The 21,358-nt window shown below is 37.1% G+C and overlaps 1 long non-coding RNA gene and 1 other non-coding gene across 2 annotated transcripts; one reads left to right on the top strand and one right to left on the bottom strand.

Annotated features, from left to right (window-relative positions):
- TRNAF-GAA lies at positions 1-73 on the bottom strand. Its single transcript has one exon. It is a non-coding gene; the product is annotated as a tRNA-Phe (tRNA).
- LOC110394583 lies at positions 15,444-20,252 on the top strand. Its single transcript, XR_002435723.1, has 3 exons — positions 15,444-15,484; positions 17,571-17,645; positions 18,959-20,252. It is a non-coding gene; the product is annotated as an uncharacterized LOC110394583 (long non-coding RNA).

Genomic DNA, 21,358 nt, shown 5'->3' with positions numbered 1-21,358 from the left:
TGCTGAAGCCCGGGGTTGAACCAGGGACCTTTAGATCTTCAGTCTAACTCTCTCCCAGCTGAGCTACTTCAGCCCTCTCTATGCAAGTTTTTTCTCACAAACTGATGGAACATATGTCTCTTTCAGTGTGTTATCATTCAGACTCATTTTGTGGACATTGGACTCTTTTCCTGTTAGTAGATAGAACACTTCAGGGGGAAGAACGCTGTGCCCCACTGGAATCAGTGATATCAAGTCTACTGCAAGTGGATCTGGTAAAAGTCTGCAGGCACCAACTTGCAGATGATTCTTCAAACATCACCATCAATGTAGTCATGATTCCCAGAGACACCAGCCAAAGACTTAAAATTGACAGGATTTAATTTCCTTTCAGAAAAAAAAAAAATAGGAGAACTGATAAGAAAGAAAACGTTTTATATTTGGAGGAAATTTACCTGGAAGAGGTTCTTCTCAATGGTTTGGGATAAGGAAGAAGTTTTCCACCAATTTAAAAGAGACTTTAAACACTGATGGTGTCCTACTTTTTTTTTTCCAGCTTCCAGCAGTATACACTATTTTGTATGGACCTGTGATCTTTTCCAATAATGGTGTAAAGATTTTTGTACTATGTGTTTAAACTAAGAAATTTTTGAGGATATTCCATCAAACAAGTAGAATTTTTGCCAGTGATCTTGAACCATATAATTGTCCCGTATTCCTCTAGTTACTAACTTGCTAATTCTGCCATTCATAACAGAGTATGTGAACAGTATGAATGACACATGAGAAAGAGAGAAAAAAAAAGGGGGGGGGAAAGAAAACAGGAAAAAGAAATGGGAGAAGGAGAGACAGGAAGAGAGAGGGAGATGAAGAGGGAAAGGAAAAGGGGGAGTGAGAAAGATGGAAGGGGAGAGAGGGAAATGCAAAAAATCACTGGTAGAATCAGTGTAAGCTTACATGAGAGAGAATAGCTCTATTTGCTGAACTTACAGGATTGTAATATTGAACATGTCCTTTTCATGCTTATGTTTGTCCTAGATGCCCCTTTGACAATGAAAAGGAGTTGACTGCATTGGTAGGTCAGAAGTCTTGGTTGAAGATCATAATATAACTGTTTATTTTTTTAATCAAAACTATTATTTAGTCACTGATTTCATATCCAGGAGCCTCAGTTCCAAGAAGGTCCTGACTGCAAATCGACAATTATTATTAGTGTCAGTGTGAAAGGACCCTCCCCTTCCCACTTCTGCTAGCTTGGAATGGGCTCTGATTTTAATCAAAGTGACCTTCTGAGGAGGAATTTGTTCCTGGATAGCTTCAACCTTGGAGAATTTCAACTAAAATCCTGGAAACACAGACAAGAGTGAGAATTTTGCCAGTAAATGGGCTGGTGCCTTCATTTCATCCACCTACACTCTCACTACACTATCTTAGCTATAAGTCCCACGTTACCTCTTCAGTTTAAATGTTTTGAAAGATCTAGTTCATCAACCCAAAAGGTAATCAGCTCAGCAAAGTGAACACAATAGAAATCCACACCAGCTGCCATGCAAGGAAGAAACACTGAGATTGATTCATTAGTCTGCCTTCCTTTTGCTAACCTGCTCAAACAGAAACCACATCCTGTTGAAAGTTTAAAGGAATTCCTGATAACTTAAGAAAAATATGGCAGTAGTTCCTTTCTGACAGCAGATTTAACACTGCAGTTTCACTTTTGCTTCAAGTTCCCTGGGTAAAAAATCACCCCTTCAAACTCCTCTTGTGTTGGAAGCACAGGGTCTTAAGACATGAAATCACTTACAGCTGGCCTGAAATAATGTTTAAGATTGCTTTCTTTCAGGGAAAACAAACAAACAAATAAACCAACAAAACGGGGGAAAAAAAAGCAAACCAGTGAGATTAATTCTCCTGCAGGCTATTTAGCATTAATGGGCATCAAAGGTGCAGCCTAGGGGCACCATGCATCATAATATATCATGACCAAGACAATTTATATCCAGATTTCCTGCACTGCAGGAGATCAAACTGCAGAGAGAAATTTCAAGTTGCTGTTTCTAGTACCCTCAGTAAAAGTCCATGTGCTTATTTACAAACCTTAGAATTCTTTTAGGAGCTAGGCATTTACCTAAGTGTATAACCTCAGAAGAGTCTGCCGAGTTAATGAACTGTGAATAGGTTTTGCTGACGAGCATGAAGCTTTTCAGATTCAAATTCACTGTGAATAAAACACTCTGGTTCTGATAAATGGACATTCTAAATTAAAGATGCAGCTACTGTGTTGGATCATCAAGCCCACTTCCTTCCAACTCAGAAAAAAAAAACTATTTCCAGAAGGTTTTTTTAAAGGATTAAAACTGTCTATTTTAATGCATGAACTGGTTCTTGAGAATCTCACTGACTCACTGAAGAGCCTATTCCATAGTGCATCAGTTCAGGATTTGTCTGTAGCTCGGTGAGAGTAGCAGTGCAATTACTGTGAGTTACTTACACTTGTAGCACGAAATACAAATTCTCTTGTTTATCTCACTCAACCCTCCCGGGCTGTGCAAATAGTACAATTCTCTTAACTGCATTAATCAGACTTCAAATGTCTGAGTCATGTCTTAAGTCTGTATTAATAATGTAATACTGACAGTAGCTGATAATTTTATTTCCTTCAGGTTCCCTATAAGCAGTGTATTGGATTTTCTTGCTTATGTATAATAGATTATTTTTAAAATTTTTATAATGTAATCTGTGATCTTTGTATGATATTTCCTTCTGAGGCTTCATCCTACAGGCATTACCCATTAAGCACACTCAATATTTAGCTCAGATTTGAGGTACTTCTATACAGGGTTCCGTATGTAGAAGTGTACTTACAAATGAGATATCCAAATTCTCATTACAGTGTGTAAAGTTCAGTGCAACTGATTAACGATGGTGGTCTTTTTTTTTCTCTAAAGCACAAACAGTGCTTTATGATTTCCTATTTGCTAATTTGCTAGTGTTTGTGAGATATCCAAAACATCCACTTAGCTGTCAGATATGAACAAGTGTACTATGACACTGGAAGTATATGGAAGCCAGCAGTTATGCTGTATCCTTAGGAATCTCAAGCTTTTCTATTTAACGTATATTACAGTGAATTTCCATCAGAACATGCAGGCAGATATTTACATTTAAACATCTTTAACTATAGTTGAATTCCATCTTTCCTCTACAGTAAAAGCAATCCTGTCTGAGGATATGTTGTTACATATGCATCTCAGCATGTGTAATTCAAGTAGAATCAGGTTAAGTGTTTTCTTGCAAGCAAGATGAGGTTTCAGAACTATACCTGTAATGGTAATGTGCAACTGCTTTACAATTATACACAGACTTCCTTAAGAAGACAGGAAAGATTTGCCCATGTCTGTTATGGTTAAAGAGGTGAAAGGAAATTCATTTCTAGATTCTCTGAAAACAGTGATATGTTGAAGTCAGTGACATTCACTTCTTTGGATTACAGGAGTTCTCTTATATAGTCTTTCTAGAGCCTATGTCCCCCAAATTCTCTTTATGAACCTGTTTGGCAAGCTGAACAAACAACAAGAAAGAAGAACAGATGAAAAAGCAAGATGTAGATTTTAGTAATTTAAGTCTCGTTCATCTTCAAGCATGCTATACTACAATCTAGCCATTTACATTCAGATCTGCCATGAAAACAAAATCAGGCGCAGAATGGACTAAATTATACTTTCACAAATAAGAGCATTACCAGTAGCAGAAGGGGGCACTAGTAACCAGCTGATATGTTTCAGAATCGGAATTTATACATTTATAATATGTATTGAAAATAAACATGCACACACATAGTCTCACTACTTACAAGCTAGTTGTCCTTCTGACCTTTCTCAAGATCTAGTAGATGTTCTGTGATATGAATTCTGTCTTCAGCCTTTACATTTCATGACCGGTATCCTTTACCTGCTCTATTGTTGCATAAGAGATAGCCACTTCAGAAAGCCCAGTAGGGCTAATAGTACCCTACAGCAATTTCCTTTTATGAAAATGTGATAGCAAAAGCAGTTTTTACGTTGCCATGAGAGTGATGAGGCACTGGAACAGGTTTCCCAGGTTTCCCAGAGAGTTGTGGATGCCTCATCCCTGAAAATGTTTGAAGCTAGGTTGGATGGGGCCTTGATCTAGTGAGTGGCAATCCTGCCCATGGCAGGGAGGTTGGAACTAGATGTTTAATGTTCCTTCCAACTCAAACCATTCTATCATTCTATCAATCAAAGCAAAGGGATGACTAACAAAAGGTCTGAAAATAAAGGCATAATTTACACCTTGTTGGAAGAGCATCCAGAACGGTCTTGGGAAGAAAGAAGGATTATGTATTCCGCTTGGCATCTCTTTTTCTTTCCCATGATATCTACACCTTCAACTGTCATACCAATTGCATTCAACCATTTTCAATGAAGATCTCTAATTTTTTTCCTATCAACTTGAAGATTTTATGTTTTCTTTCACTACAGGTATGATATTAGGAAAAGAAAGCTGTTCAAAACAAGAGTGATTGGGACAGCAGTGATAGCATATTACATTAACCAATTTAAACATCAGGATGCAAACTATTTCTTTTGTTCATTATTTCATTTTCTTTGATTTCACTCATCTTTGTCTTCTGTGATTCATCACCTTTCAAAAACAAGAACAGGCAACTGTTCTTAGAATTACAGTAAGCTGTATAACCTGAAGAGCTTCTCTGTGCAATGTATCTTCCAGATTTTTTCTTTTCTAATTTTAACTGACGCAGGATTATGTCTCTTCCTTTGAGAAGCCAAAGACTTTTCCATGGGTCAGTAGGTTTTAAAAACAGAGATGTTTTCTTCTTAATTTCTTTAATATCATTGGCCAGGTTTTTGTTGCAGGGGTTGAAGGCTGCAAGGGTGGCCATACCAGATACTTCGAGATGGGTACAGAGCAGACTAACTGCAGGCCTGAGCTAAACCCATGAGTGATGCTGGTGTCACCTCTGCATTAGCATATTTAAGAAAATGTAAAAAATGCCTCTCAGGAATGGAGGGAGAGAGAAGTGAGTAAAATGTGAGAGAAATGGCCCTGCAGATAGCAAGGTCAATGCAGAAGGAGGGCAGGAGGTGCCCCAGGCATGGAGCAGAAGTTCCCTGCAGCTGAAGAGAGGCCCATGGTGGAGCAGGCTGTTGGACGCCATGTGGAGCAGATCTCCATGTGCAGTCATGAAGGAACCCATAGTGCAGAGTGGATGTGGTGAGCCCACACAAGAACAGGCCCTTGGATGAAGCTAATGGCATGGAGAGGAGTCCACAACGGGGCAGGAGGGCTGGGGGAGCTGCTGCATGTGGGGATCAATTCCCATTCCATGGGAGGGACCCAACACTGGAGCAGAGGAAAAGCCTGAGGATGAAGAGTGGCAGAAACAAAGTCAAGAGGTAGGGAAGTCAGGACTAAAGGAGTGAAGTTGAGCCTGGGAAGAAAGGAGAGAGGGAAGGTGTTTTTAATTTTGTTTTTATTAGTCACTATCTTACTCTATTTTTAATTGACAATAAATTCAATTCATCTTCTCTGAGTTAAGTCTGATTTAGTAATTGGTGAGCAATATCACTGTCCCTATGTTGACCCACAAGCTTGTCCACTGTATTTTCTCCCTGTCCTGCTGAGGAGAAATGACAGAGAAGGTTTTCAGGTGCCTGGCATCCAATCAAGGCTAACACACTACAGAAGGGAACAGATAAGCTAAATTTCTTCTTTTCAAATTTTATCCAGCTCAAATTTCATGTTATCCAATCTCAAGCTATTGTGCACTTCTATTGAGAAGGCCTACAGAAATCTTTCATCTCCCAAGTGTCCTGAAATGTAATAAGAAAGGAGAGGAAACGTGCTTTAAAAATTTATATTGAGGGGTTATAGTGGATGACACTGCAATTAGAGGTTAAGGAAATGCTAAAGGCATGTTGTCCTTTTAATGGAAGTTCCAATTCAGATCTTTTTTCTCCCTGGGTAGAAGCAGGTACATAGGGACTCTGAAATGGATGCATTCAGAACCTGCTAAATGTGTTTCTAATTGTCTGAGTTTAATAATTGATAATATAGACATAGCTTGCAAATTTTTCTTTCACATAAAAGATAATTGTGCCTGAGTATAGCATAGTCTGAAATTAAATGTGTTAAGTGCTCCAGGGACTAGTATGTACGTGCTATGAAAGATCATTTCTCTTGATCAGAGTAAGCCAGAATCTGTAACAACTTTTATTTATTTGCCTTGTAGTAGCATTCAAAGAGCTAAGGCAGGGCTGATGATGCTTGATAACAGGTGCTTTCTATTCTCTTCCTTTCCCATAAGGAGTCAATATAAGCTGTTGCTTGCTTTCACTTGTCTCTTTTTCTTCCCCATTTGAGAGCACAAAACAAGACCTTTGGCCTTCTTTGCTTCTCCTTATTTGAGTGGTCTTTCTCTCCTTCATTTCTCATTTTCATCCCCTTTCTTACAGTCTCTTGCACCTTAGGGAAGTGAGGCAAAAAAACTGCTTCAGGTTGCCTCTAATTTCTCCTCCAATACTGTTTGGAGGAAGAGGACAGATTTTTTTAAGGTTTGAGAAGAGCAAAGTGCACAGGGCACATGAGGGATGTCTGAGAAAGATGTAAGATCCTAGAAGTTTGGGGAAAAAAGGAGGTTATGAGAACACTGCAAGTGACGTGAGGTGAAAGGATCTAATTGGAGGAAATTTTCCAGGAAGCAAAGAGAGGTCAGAGTGCGTGAGAAGGAAAGACAGAAAAGTATCCTGAAATACGATAGATGAGTAAGGTGAGAAGTGGGCAAGAGAGACAGGGGAAACAAGAAGGGAGACAGTGATTAGGTAAGATTTTTGTCTGTATTTTTGACTGTCTTACATGATCAAGGTAACATGTATGTCACATTCTTTATATATTTATACAAAAATAGATGAAACTTATGGGCTAGAAAGGTAATCTGCAAAAAGGGTAGAAGAGTAAAAGGATTGTGAGATATTGAGGTGAGGTATTTTTTTTCTATATTTCAAGAAGAGGGCATAAGCATGCAACAGAAATGCTAAACAGGCATTTAAGATCTTAACAACAAGGGCCTGTTTTTACAGAAATAATATTAGACTTGAACAGAAACAATTAGAAAAACCTATTAAAATCTAAAGGATTTCAGTTTCTAAAAGCTTTGGATTAAGGCTCAGTGGATTCCATCTGTTGAGATGCGGTGATAAACAGGTAGGCGTACTCTGTCGTTCCTATACGGCATTTGTCATCGTTATAGATCATTCTGTATAAAGGTTTGTTGGACATTTACTATTATGCAGTAAGTTTAACAAAAGAAACATATCCCAGTCTCAGGGAGGGACAGGTTGCCAGCTGGATTTAACTCCATTCACCACCACTGTCTGGGCCTGGCCCTCCAGCCAGCAGAGTGTACCTGTTCAAACCATGGGCTGCCAGCTTCTCCAGGAGAACACTGTGGGAGACAGTGTTATTGCAAAGGCATAGTCTTTGTAAAGACTATGTTCTTGAATCACCACATAAACAGACAACAAAGGGCACTGGCTGGATTTTCCTGGCTTTATTTTGTTTTGTAAGGATGCTCTTATGTACTATCCTAAACAGCAAAAATAACTCTGCTGACAAAACTTCTGTGACTTTCTTCAGTGTGCCCACATCAAATGCTTGTATGTGTTTGAAATCATAAGCCTTCATCTCCCATTTTAAGACACCATAGTCTCTGATGTGTGTGGTCAGATGTCTGCAATTGCTTTCTTTCAATATAGAGTCGGCACTCCAGAAAATTGGACATGAAGTCTATGTACAAGTAATACTCTGGATAGAAATGACTCTTCTGTTACATTTCTGAACTAAAACTGGCTTAGTGTAGAGAGCTTTCTCATCACTCATGCTCTCTTCCATACAAATCAAAGAAATTCTGTGAAGCAGAGCAAGCAGTATACTGAAAAATAGTAATAAATAATACAAATAAGAATAATCGGTAATTTTAAATCTTTGGTAAAAGATAATCATGAAAATAAAAAATTAGAATGAAACACACAATGATTAATTTAAAAGCAAAAAGTACTCAAGAAAAGCACTTTTCTAGTGATGAGCAAGTCCAAGTGCAATTATAGTAATGTAATAAAGGACACTGCTGACTGCATAGATTTTGATAGTGAAGATAAATGACAGTTATGCACACAATCCTAAAAGCTGGATAAAAATGACTACCATATTACTGCAGAAATAGATGGTTTTTGATATGATTCACTGATGACAAAGTAATGCAGTTATTAAAGAAAATCTAGAAAAAAAGCAATGCTAGAAATATGTTTGCCTTATATTAAAGATATGCTCAAAGTTTGTGAACGCTTAGTAATTGGTTAATCAATTCCTGTCTAAGAGGTCTGTAACTTTGTGATAAATCTTATTTATACTCATGTATATGTTCTTTAATGGATCGGGATCAGTACATATGTTGTTGATATATATTAAAGGAGTGACTGTTATTAATCCTTTTTATATTAGCTACTTATGTCTGCTTCATAGAGTAAGGAACATTGGTGTGAAGTGGAAGCAAAAATACATTTAGAAATGTTCTCAGTGATAAATGAAAACAGAATTAACAAGACACTTGAGAATGTGAAAAAAATACCCAAACACTTTGCAGTTGCCTAAATTTTGACACTGATGAACATTAATGTTAATCGTGGCTAGTCTGCTCACAGCTGTCATCTTTCCTGCGTAACTGAGGATGAGCACGTATTCTTTTGGAGAATGGGAAAAGGCAAATGCTTTTAAGATCCCACTTCTCGCACGGGTGTTGTGGCCTCAATAGACCATTATAATCTTTAGATCAAAAAAACCTTTATATCACTGTGTGTCCAAGAAATTATTTTGCTTCTTTTTTGAGATAGTAACATTTTTTTCCCTTCTTGAATTAGTCTTAAAGGCAGACAGTCTTTCAAAGTTCAGTACAGATAACTGTTGCATTGATTCAGTGTCATACACTCTTTAAATTATTTCCCTATAGTTTCAATTCCATTGAAATCAAGTCCCACTGCGGGAGGTCCTGTTTATATGAGTAAGTGTGTAGAGTGAACTCATGGGTGAAGTGCTGAACATAGGTAATAAGGTTGTAAATATTCAATAGAAACTCTTCCTACAGGCATGGTCATGCAGAACAGTCTTTTTAATGTAGTTAAGACATTCAAGAGAGTTTTTTGTATGTACCTGAGGTGAATAAACAGCACTGAGGTTTTATATGCTAGAGTGGTCATGCAGAAGCCTGGCCATTTAGATCCTTCCCTAGGGGACAGGCTGAGAGAGTTTGGGCTGTTCAGCCTGAAGAAGAGAAGGCTCTGGGGGGACCTTATAGCGGCCTTCCAGTACCTGAAGGGGGCCTACAGGAAAGCTGGGGAGGGACTTTTATAAGGGCAGGTAGCAAGAGGATGAGGGGAAAATGACTTTAAATTGGAAAAGGATAGATTTAGACTAGGTGTTAGGAAGAAATTCTTCACTGTGAGGGTGGTGAGACACTGGAACAAGTTACCCAGTGAGGTTGTGAATGTCCCCTCCCTGGAAGCATTCAAGGCCAGGCTGGGTGGGGCTGTGAGCAACCTGGTCTAGAGGGAGGTGTCCCTGCCTATAGCAGGGGGGTTGGAACTAGTTGATCTTAAAGGTCCCTTCCAATCCAAACTATTCTATGATTCTATGTAACGCCTTATGCAGAATTATCCTCTTCCGGAATCCCTATGTTATTTTCTTTTTCTTTTAAAAGTCTCTGTGTGTGTACCACAGCTCTGTTCGTTCATGTGTAAGTGAAAATAACAAAGAACAAAAAATAACAGACTAGAATACCTGTTGAGACAAGTGATTTTACACAGGAAGTGAAAAACAGTTATGAGAATGTAGTGGAAGAGCCTGGCTTATTTAGCATAGTAAAACAAAGACTGTCAAGGAGCATAATTGTGATCTATAAATATGCCAGGCGAGTAAATATTAGTAAGAGACAAGAGCCTTTAAAGGGCAAAATCTTTATGTAGCTACTACAAAGTGGCTATTTATAGACAGATATTGAAAGCTGGATGTCACTTCCCTTTAAAGAACTGAGATTTAAAATTAGAGTAAGAGTAATATGGGTAAAAAAGCTATAACGTTTTACACTGAAACTATTAGATTTATGAAAGAGATCATAAGATGCATGTCTAGAACTGCAAAACAATGGACTTAGTGGCCCAGGAATTCCTTTCCTTTCAAAATATTTCATGGTTCCTTTCAAATTATTATAGCATACAACGTTTTTAATTGCTGTATAGTCTATTTTACCTACCAGATTGAGAACTCTACTGATGGGTACCACCACTACTGCAGCTTGTGATTTCCAGCTTAAAACATAGGTCTTTGGAGCTTTTGTAGTTTGAATAAATATGTTTTGAGGCACCTTTCTGTGCTAGCCATGTTTCTGTATCTCCTGAGTTCACATATTGAGCAAAATAAGATGTTCTCAAAATCATTTAAAAGTTGAAGAAGATTATGTTTTGGCTTGAATCCAGTCTGGGAACCAAAGCCTGCATAGCCTTGACTGACAACATTACGTACTCTGAAGCGTCAACAAGCAAAGATATTACTGATCTCTAGTAGAGGGTGCTATACTCACCATGTGTGGGTGATTATGATTAATGGTGTTTTCAATTAATTTTTAACCCACACCAGTTTGATAATAAAATTCTCCATGCTCTGGATGCACCTGATAACCTGTCTCCTGGACAGGGCCACTAAAGCACAATTAAGCTACCTTGCTGTCTGGAGCACTGAAGGCAGATTTCTATGACAAAAGAAAACAATCTGAATGGACAGAGAAATATAGGGATCTACAGGTTCTCCCTGGGTGTTTTAATAACACCCTTCTTTGGGTAGGTGGAATCCTAATGCCATCTTACACCCGGATGTATAGGAGGCTGCGTAACGTACTGTCCTCTCTTTTACAAGACTCTTCAAAGTAAGAAAATTTAATTTCTGAATCTCATCATTAAAGCAAGACCCTCAGGCAGCAGAGAAAAAATATTTACAAATGAAAATGAAATAAACCAAGAGCTGAAAATAATCACAAGTCATGTTCAATCAGCTCACTTCCTTTTCAGATATGATATTTAATAATCATATTTTTTTCTGAATTCACTCATATTTCAGCAAGCACTCATGAGCAGCGTAGGAATCATTAAAAGTGATCGCTAGCTTTTTGCTCATTTCTCTGAACTCTCTTCAGTGTGTTTCAGTTCAGTCCAAATAATCAGTGCAATTTAGTTTGTTCAAAGCACATCACTGGGTTGTAATTGAGTCCAGTTAGGCACAAATCAATAAAAGTCAATTCAAACTAATTATCTTCTATACAAATCAATACGATTCAATTAAAATCGATGAAAGCCCTATCTACCCTAATGACTGACCTGTTTCCCTTTCAGTTGTTATTAAAGGACTTTACACTTTGTTCAGTGTGCTGGCTTTTGGCAAGTCTTTCTTCATTTGTAAGGGAATAATAATCAATAGAGGAAGTATGGAGAAAAACATATGTAACTGGGTTATCTTTGTCCTATTTCTTACTCTTCTACATTGAATGTTCCGCAGTAAAGTCTCTTGTTTCAGATTATTCAGGTGGTTGAATATTTGTGCAACTTTAGCAATACTTCCAAACTGAGATCTGCAGTCACAGAAATTAAAAAATGATGAATGTATTTATTCTCTTTTACACTGCTTATTTTTACCCTAGAAATCCTATTTTTTCAAATGTGATTAAGCTTAGAAAAATTGACCTGAAGTCTATTGTTAGCTATGCTTAGCTTAACTGATGGCAGCTTCTTGTTGGTGTTAATCCATAGAGTGAGAAGTGTTTCAGGAAAGATCTTAAAACATGCTTTTATAATATGTACTACAAAGAAAGTATCACGTATAAGTAGGGAAGAAAGAGTATGTGCTACAATAATTGTTGAGTCACAAAATTATTGGTATTGAAAGGGACTTCTTGAGATCATCATGTTGCCTGAGACTGCATCAGATTGGGTTTTGAAAATCCCTGCTGGCTATAGACACAATGTTAGAGGCTTGGGTAGGATATACCTCAGGGAAAGTATATGAGAGCTGCTCCAAAAGTAATGCATACTATTTTATTATCTTGTCCCATGACATCAGAGGCAGATATTGATGGTATGAAGAGGTTGAACCTTCCCACCAATATTCCATTACTTTTTGTCGCTGTGAGAGAGATGGCAGCAGAGGGGCAGTCTCACAAAATGGTGTATGACATGGAAGTGCCTATGAAGCAAAGGGGTGTCACTGAATTCGTAAATGCAGAAAAAAAACTGCACCCATTGACATTCATGGATACTTGCGCAGTGTTTATGGTGACCAAAAACTGGATATGAGCACAGTGAGGCGGTGGATAGTGCGTTTCATCAGTGGCGACAGTGATATGAAAGACAAGCTGTGTTCTGGACGGCCATACCCAGCTGTTACACCATGAAATAAAGAGTGCCTTGATCAGCTCATTTGCATGAATTGGCTAATGGTGGTGACTATGTTTAAAAATAGCGTTTTGTAGCTGAGAATTTGCTCTATTGAATAGTGTTATTATGCCCTTTGTATCTGTGGTAGTTTCCACAGAAATAAAGAGGAAGCATTACTTTCAGAGCAACCTAGGTAGTTACTGAATCCCTCAGGCAAGTATAAATCTCTTGCCATCCTCATGATTCTTTCTCATCTCTGCTCACTGAGGAAATGTAAAGATTTCCTCTGAATTCATCAAATATTCAATGACCCTTTTATGAAAGGTGGACCTCATGGGAAGGCAGAGAGTAGACCATGTGAGACTGAAACCACTAATGAGAGCAGAGAACTACCCACATCTCTCACAAGAAAGAAAAGTACCCAATAATGAGAAACGAACTAAAGAAACAAATAGCCCAACACTGAGAATTTAGAAAACTGGACATCTAGCAATACTCCCATGTTGAAAATAAGTTCCTTCTAGCAAAGCAATATCAATATTCTTTTCAAATGAGGGAAATAAAATGCTCCCTTTTGCAACCAAAAGCATGATGAGATCAGTGGGAAGTTTAAAAGATACAATGCAACATTATCTTTCCAATAATTTTCCAAGTTCACTAATGTTTGCAGTTTCTATCATCCCTGTAGCAGCTTTTCAAAAGCTGCCAAACAGTTACTTCCAATGAAGGATCTTTCATAAAGAGAATTACATTTCTAGACTATTATTAAAATCTGCGTAGATACAGAAATTCTATGATGAATGGTAATTTAGAAAAGATTTCTTGAACAATTTTAAAGTTGCAGGGAAATAGTTCAGCTCTCATAAAACCACTTATATGCTTTTGATAGCTATTCAGAAACATAACAGGATAAATCACTTCTGGATTACAAAACAGCTAATTATTAAGAAATTATACCTTGTTTCTACTAAGAAACCAAATTTAATATATTCAACATCTTAAAATATAATGTGTTGGTCCCCTGTGTTAGAGTATATCTGCTCTGGGCAATTTTTGATGTAAAGACTATTGTGTAATGTATGACTTTCTAAAATCCTGATAGGCACAATTATTTATAACTAGACGGTATTATGCCCTTCTCTATCAACTAGTTTAAAAATAAAATTTCAGGTAGAGTGCATCAAACTCAGAACATGGAATAAAGAATCAGAGATCCTATCTTGGTTTCAGATTTAGGAAGTCTGCTACATTTATTTTTAATACATTGTTTAATATTCATTTTGAATGCCTAAAACATCTGCAATATTGAAGGAAAAAAAATCGTATTTCTTTAGTTTTATGAGTGGTAAAGCTGTATGTCCTTTGTAGTGTTCAAAGCTTGGAAACAGATTCTGTACGTAGACTTCAATATTTACAGATCAGATGGCAGATTGATTCAGTTTGGTGAACTTAACCGAAAGTCTACTTTCTTTCTTTTTTCTTTACCTTGGGTATTACTTGCAACCAACATTAAAAATATCACAGATGTCAGTTAGATGTTTGACATATATTAATTCTATCAGTGTTATTCATAAAGAGTGAAGATGTGCTGACATGGCATAGAAATGAAATATGGCCCAAATACAGACTTCATGAGACTTCATACCATAATTTATTTATTTTAAAATTTTTAACAATGAAATCTCAACCAATCATTTTCTAGGGCAAATGGTTGTAGGATTGGGAAGATTTGTTGGCTGGCTCATTATACAGCACCAAGAAAAAGACAAGAATTTAAAACCTTCCAGATAAGCTTTCATTGTCAGTTAAGCTTTCCTAGTACAATTTGAAAAATTGAATTGATGATGCAACATTAGATTTATGAAGTGATTGTAGTATGGAGTCAGTGTGTAGCATGGGATCAAACTCCTTAAGATAATGCATTAGAGAATAGTTTGTTAAAAGTTGAACCATTATTTCAATGGCTCCCAAGCTTGAAATAAATTATAATTTTTGTTTACTGTAAGTGGACTCACAAACAGAAGTTATGCCACTTCCAGTAAGGTCGTGGAAATTTCTGCCCCAAGGCCTCATTAAGAACAATAAAACTCTTTTTCTCCAATCCATATCCATCCATAGATGGCCAATTTCAAATACAGTAGTTTATTTTCGTTTGCATAAATCACTATATTGTACCAGATAGTTCTTGCTCATGCTGAGTGCTATTTAAATGTCTCTGCTGATGTCAGTAGCTGTATTTGAGATAGCATCTGACTTCCTGCAGGGATTGTGCTGTGACCTAAGTATGTGCATTTAAAAATAGCATTAAAATTATTACAATTCCAAAATTTTTTTGGAAAAAAAAAATAAAATTAGAAGTTCTGTTATTATTCATTGCTTTTTTTTTCCCCCTACTGTGGAGACATTTATTAAGAAGGGGAAGAACTGACAATGAACATGCAAAAACATTGCAATAGGTATTGCTGATATTAAATTTCATCAATGTTCCACCCTCTCAAGTGTAGTTGTGGTTTATAAGAGCCTATTATCAATTTGGAGTGCTTCTTTTGAAGTGAAAGGCCAAATGCTAAAATGATGAAAAGGCAGTGTTGTTCCTAAATATTGCTTGAACTTATAGACAGGCTGAGGTTGGGGTCAGGGAAAGAAAAAAATATATTGTACATGACTATATAATTCCAAGAATACACATATATTTGCAAGTAAGAGCTGAAGGAACAGCATAACAAAATTAAATCAATGTTTTATTGAAATGCCATGAAAATTTATCAAATACATAATGTATGGGAACTGCTGAGTCATGGCCTGAACCACTGATTGAGCACCTGGAGGGAAGACCTGAAGGCAATTCACCTGTGCAACCAGAAGGGGTGGAGCCAGGCTTCACCCCTCTTAGGCCTCATTTAAGGGCTGACTGCCCCTGAGGAAGAATCTCCAAGAAGAGATCCTTCCTTGGTGGGAGCCTTTTCCTGCGAGCTCAAAATCTTCTGATCTGGGTGAGTGCTGTATTTTCCTTCCACCTTTTGTAATGCTATTTCCATCGCGTTAGTCCTTCTGGTTGCTACGCTGTCACGTTAGTCCTTCTGATTGCTAGACATAATAATGAGTTGTATACTATATACAAAAAATTCTAAAAAGAGGAAAGCACATTCTCTATAAGAGAAGGTCAATCTGTTTACTGTTGGGATGACATTTTTGTAGTGCCAAAATACATAATAACATATAGGTACAGAAAGATCAGACCAGAGACTTGCACATGTTAGTACGTTGTATATAGAAAGATCTCACCATATGACATACTGTGAACCCTCTCCTGGTCTCCAGTTCTTTGCTGCTGAGGAACATCCTGAGTAAGAATTTGGTACCCAGGTGCTTCATTGATCTGATGGATTTCTTCTGTGTGACTTTGACCAGTAGTTTGTAGTCTATGGTTAAACAGATTTTTTTTTTTTCAGATTCTGCAAGAAAACAGTATGTTCTTGCTCCAATTAATTCAATTACTTCTGAGTTTCCATAGCGCAGGCCTATCAATATATGTGTGAGGTGGTCTACTGCTTTCTGCACATCCCTATAGTGAGCTTTCCCATTCCTGTGTGGTTATCTTGCCACGCCATTGCTCAATTCCTCTACTTCTTACTAAGCTTTCAAAATACTCCTTATACTCCCCAACACACTTTCTTCTGCTATTTTTCTTGCTTCTGATCAGTCTTCCATATCATATAACACATTTTTATTCCTCATGATTATCCTTTTGACCTCTTTGTTATTTGACATTCTTAGATGCTTCATTAGTGTATTGAGATAGTATTTGGGAGAACAAATGTTATGGCTGGAAATATTAAAGTGAACGACTATACAAAAGCTGTCCAAGATTTCTCAATTTGAATAAAGCAGAGTGGATTTCACTGTCTTCCTCTCGAAAAAGTTATGACAATGATAACACGTCTGATGAAACTAACAACAAAACTTTATTTTTGAGATTGATTCCATTTACTCCTGTACAACTTTTGTCATTGTTACTCGTGTGGCCATAAACTTGTCTTTAAGTTTAGAGGATGTGTGCAGGCAATGTAAGTAGGCTGGAAGGGATGATTCAAAAGAAGGGAGGGAGAAACAAACTTTTCCAATTTTGTTCTTCCAGAGCAACATGTTTAATGATACCACCAAGCACCATATAAAGATTTCTGTTATTTCTTTCTAAAATGTTTCAGTTGTTTAAGTCTTCCAGTCTAATTCCTTTGGGGTCTACTGGAAGTTTGGATTTGAAGGGTCTGAAGTACATGATAGTAGGTCTAAATCATTTCTTCAGAAGATTTGTAGCTGAGATGTGGGTGTAGAAGTTGGCATTTATTCTTACAAAGTGTTTTCCCTCTGCTGGCTATTTCATGAAGAAAAGGAAAGTCTCAGGGCACAAGGTCCTGAAGTGAGGCATGAAAGTAACTTACTGAAAACCATGGAACACTGCAGTACTTAAAATCTGTAGAGGAATTGGAAAGTTGTGGGCTTTGAACTGAAGGAAAAAATCAAATTTCACCAATGACTAAACCCAAGGACTATGGAAAATTTGGTTGAGGTATGCGGAAATATTTTTCTAAACCTCAGAGATAAGATTCACTTAACGTGTAACACTGAAAACATAGCACCCTGAACTCACCTTATGCCTAGGTCCTTGTCTGCTATAGATCTCATACAAACAGTCCCATTTTCCATCTCATCCTGTGTCGGTGCTCAGGGGTACAAGGGATGAAAAGAAAGCATAAAACCTGAATCTCTATAGTTAGCTCATTTGGCTTTTCCCCAACATTTTTTGAATTTTCACTGGAACAAATGGGATGTTCTGGACTGTTCAGCCTCTAGAAGATTTCCAGGCATTTGTCTGAATTCCCATTTTGGCAAACTTTGCTATGAATGTGGCTTGGGGATATAAACACTGTCTGGTAATACCAGCTGTATTTTCCTAGGGTCACCTCCAGTGGTGGCAATTGAGCCAGCTCCATTTAATAGCTGCTAATTCTCTTCCCCTTCAGTGTCACATTGAATCAAAAGTTCTCATTTTTATTTTCTTTATGCTTTGTTTCAAAGCTAAATGGGCTGTACATATTACTGGCCTTAATCCTTCATGGAACCAGCACAAATTGACATCTGACACATCTCTGGGTAAGACAAAGATTAATTAAAAGCCTCATGCTGTCTTATTATCCTCCCTCTTCATTTCATTTTTAATTCCAATGAGTTTCCGACTGGTTTTAAAATGATTCCTTTTCCAAATATGAATAAATTCCAGCATCAAACTCTCAAGCAAAAAATCTGAGGAGATAACCATCAATACATCGATAATATGCTAGCTCAAGTGACTATAGGAAATTTCCTGAAACTGCCAGCTCTCTAGCAAATCCCAAGCCACTTTTGCAGTTTAGATAAATAAAGATGAATGACCAAACTTCCAACTGTAGTGAAAGCTGAACAGGAAATTGCTCTTCAAACTCACAGAATTCAGTACACGACATTCACATCTTACACAGAAAGATGCATTATATTTTTTTTCTTTTCTGTGTATGTGTGCTTTTGTGTAACTCTTCTATCATTATTAACTAAACTATAATAAACAGATCCAATACAAGCAGTTAATTTGGCGTGAGAGTTTGCATAATAAAGGCCGTCTTCATTTTGGAGAATTGAAAAGCTAGAAAAGGATGACAAGTTCAGATTGTACTGTTTTGGACTTTATTTCTATCAGTATTTGCCATAATTCTGGGAATGTTTGTATTGATATTTGTTATTATTAAAATCTCAGAAAAATAGGTAGGCATCTCAGAACAGAAGATTCTAAAGAACAGGAAAAAAAAAGATTTATTTACACAGTGTATTATGGAAATCATAGAATCATAGAATGATTTGGGTTAGAAAGGACATTAAAAAACATCAAGTCCCAACTCCCTTACTGTGGACAGGGTTGTCATCCACTAGATCAAGTTGCCGAGGGCTCCATCCAACTGGCCAGGGATGGGGCACCCACAGCCTCTCTGGGCAACCCATAATAATGCCTTACCACAATCTGAGTAAAAAATTTCCTCCTAATATTTAATTTAGACCTCTCCTCATTCAGTTTAAAGCCTTTACCCCTTGTCCTATCACTATCAGATTGTGTAAAAAGTTGGTCTCCCTCATGCTTTTAAACTCCCGTTAAGTACTGGAAAGCAGCATTGAGGTCTCCCTGGAGCCTTCACTTCACTACATTCTCTTAATAGTGCTCCTCCTATTCTTTCTTATAGGCCCCAGTCTCTTCTCTGTGCTGAACAACTCTAAAAATCTCCCAGCCTGCCACTTGCCCATAATATTTTGAAGGCTGAATTGAAAATATATTCAATTTGGAATTGCTAGATGTTTAAGAAATTACACAGAAAATGTCCTTATCCTTTACTTCAAACATCTGACTGGTTTACACAAACCTTTTCTTTTTCCATTTATAGTATTTGCTATGTGTGCAGGTAGCAACCAGTGGCACCATCCAGTCATCTCCCATATCCCATCAGATAGGATCCCTACCAGAGATATGGCAGTGTCTCCATTCTCAACTACTGCTCAGTCCAGCAAGTCTGGAGGAGGACTCAGGATGTCACCTCCATTTCTTCTCTAGTTGTTGAATGACTGTAGAAAATACGTGAATGAATATAGAAAATACGTGAGAGGGCACAGTGCTGGTGGTGGTGTCAGAGGGCTTTTGCAAGGGCATGGCTTCTCTATCGCAAGACGTGAGGAGGTATGTGGTGCTCATGACCGACCACTTCTGAGAAGCTGAAAAGGCTTTAATTTTCTCCACCATTCTTTTTTTCTTTTTCTTCTGCTCCCATTGCTCTTGTAATTTGTCTCACTGATGTACACATTCACAGTGCTTTGTTTTCTCTCTGGATCCACATTGCAAAGGAGGAACTGAGAAAAGCATCTTTCCTTCTATCTAGAAAGAAAGAGTGCAGGAGAATATTCACCCCTTTAATCTGACACAGAACTGGAGGTCAGACTCCTCTGCACTCATCTTATGCAGGAAGTATTTACAGTCTTATTCATCTGCATGTAAAATTCAGCACACAAATATAGAATGACAGAAGTAGGTGCTATTTTTTCGATTATTCTTATTTTTTTGTAAAAAGTTTTATTTATTCACGGAATTGTACCTTCCCATAATTCTTATTGTTCTATGACACTAGTCTTTTCCTTGTATGAATTGTCATCTAGCAGCATTAATGCATTATGCTGTTATTAAAAGCTATTACAATTAGTTTAGAACAGAGAATAGAAGATGCAATTCTGATCGTGCTCACGTTCTGTCTGTTGTAAAATTATGTGCTGAACTGGATTGAATAATGTAATTATACAAGACTTGCTGCCATGTAATTATACTCTCTTGACAAAAGTCAATTTATACATCAATTTGTAGTGTTTGAATAACAGTTTCAAAATAAATTATTCTATTAAAAAGCCTCTATAATCAGAAAGTCGGGAGTAGGAAAAAATTAAATAAAATATTTTTGTACACTTTTAAATATATTTGCTGTTCCTTTCTGTTGTGTATGGTATTTGCTTATTATGTTGATTTGTCAATAGCTAGAGAACACTGTTTGCTCCAGCTCATAGGGCCAGCAAAAGCTCTATGTATCATTTCTTATTCCTGTTCTGATTCTATTTTACTTTTTACACCAATCATTACTACAGCAATGGGGTCTTTTGAAATTCATGAAGCAGATTCATTAGTGTTCCCAATGCAGAAATCTCCTCCACTGTTTTCCTGATTTCTTACTTCTCCCTAAAAAAGCATTAAGTGTTTAAATAAATAAACAAATACATAACATTGTATCAATACTGTCTGTTTTTATTATGCAAAATATATTCCAGTCATCTCTTTTCCATCCAAAATGGAAAACTGAAATTTTTCAAGTAGTCTCAAAGCTCTCCTGGTGGACCTTGGGAAACTGGTTTGAAACCCTTGTCCTGAAAACCTCAGCACTGAATTCCACCCATGTGCACTGCAGGACATGAAGCTGTAGGTGCATATGGGGATTACAGATCTTTTTTTTTTTTTTTTTTTAATTCATGGACATATTCTTTCTTTAAGAATTTACTTGGGAAGTAGATACTGCTGGGAATCTTAATGTTCTGACATGTCTTGGAATATGTGTGCCTCAGGGAAAAGAGGTGGAATTGTATGAATAAAACAAAACTTCAAGTAGCTGGAGAAGGAAAGGAAAGAAGAAATGAAAGAGGAAAGGCAAGGCTGTTCTCCTTTTGTACAGAAATTCCAACTCCTCAATTTTAAAATCTTTTAATTTTAAAATCTATTTAATGCCTTTCCAGATAATATTATAAAGGAAATAAACTTACTTCTCTGTATTAAATTTTAGAACAGACTATGAAAAATAGAGGAGCAATGTCACTGGGTTGATGCTGCTTTGAATAAAAATGGGTTGGCAAAGAACAACATCGGTAAAATTAAAAGCGCTGCTATTAATCAGCTGACCTGCCAGTTATTAACTCCAAGTCACTTGTGAACTGTATAATCTAAGCAATTATTTAAGCATGAATGTGAATTTAGCTAATGCCCTCATCCTCCACATCATTATCTTAGGCATAATCACCCTTTGGTCCTTGAATGTCTGTTTCATCTGAGTGCTGAAAATCTTAGCATGCTGTTTTCCTTAATGACTGCAAGACAAGGAAAAATTCCTAGATAATATGGATCTCATATTTTCCAGTATTCCTCTTGACTATTTGGAAATTTGTTACATCACGCTGAAGATATATAAAGAACTCATTTTAAAATCACAATATTGTACTATTTGTAAGTGCCTTATATACACTGAGCGAGAAGATGCCTC

This window comes from Numida meleagris, chromosome 2 (assembly GCF_002078875.1).
Source record: "Numida meleagris isolate 19003 breed g44 Domestic line chromosome 2, NumMel1.0, whole genome shotgun sequence".
In the NCBI taxonomy this organism is placed as follows: domain Eukaryota; kingdom Metazoa; phylum Chordata; class Aves; order Galliformes; family Numididae; genus Numida; species Numida meleagris.
This window is presented reverse-complemented; position numbering and strand designations above follow the sequence as displayed.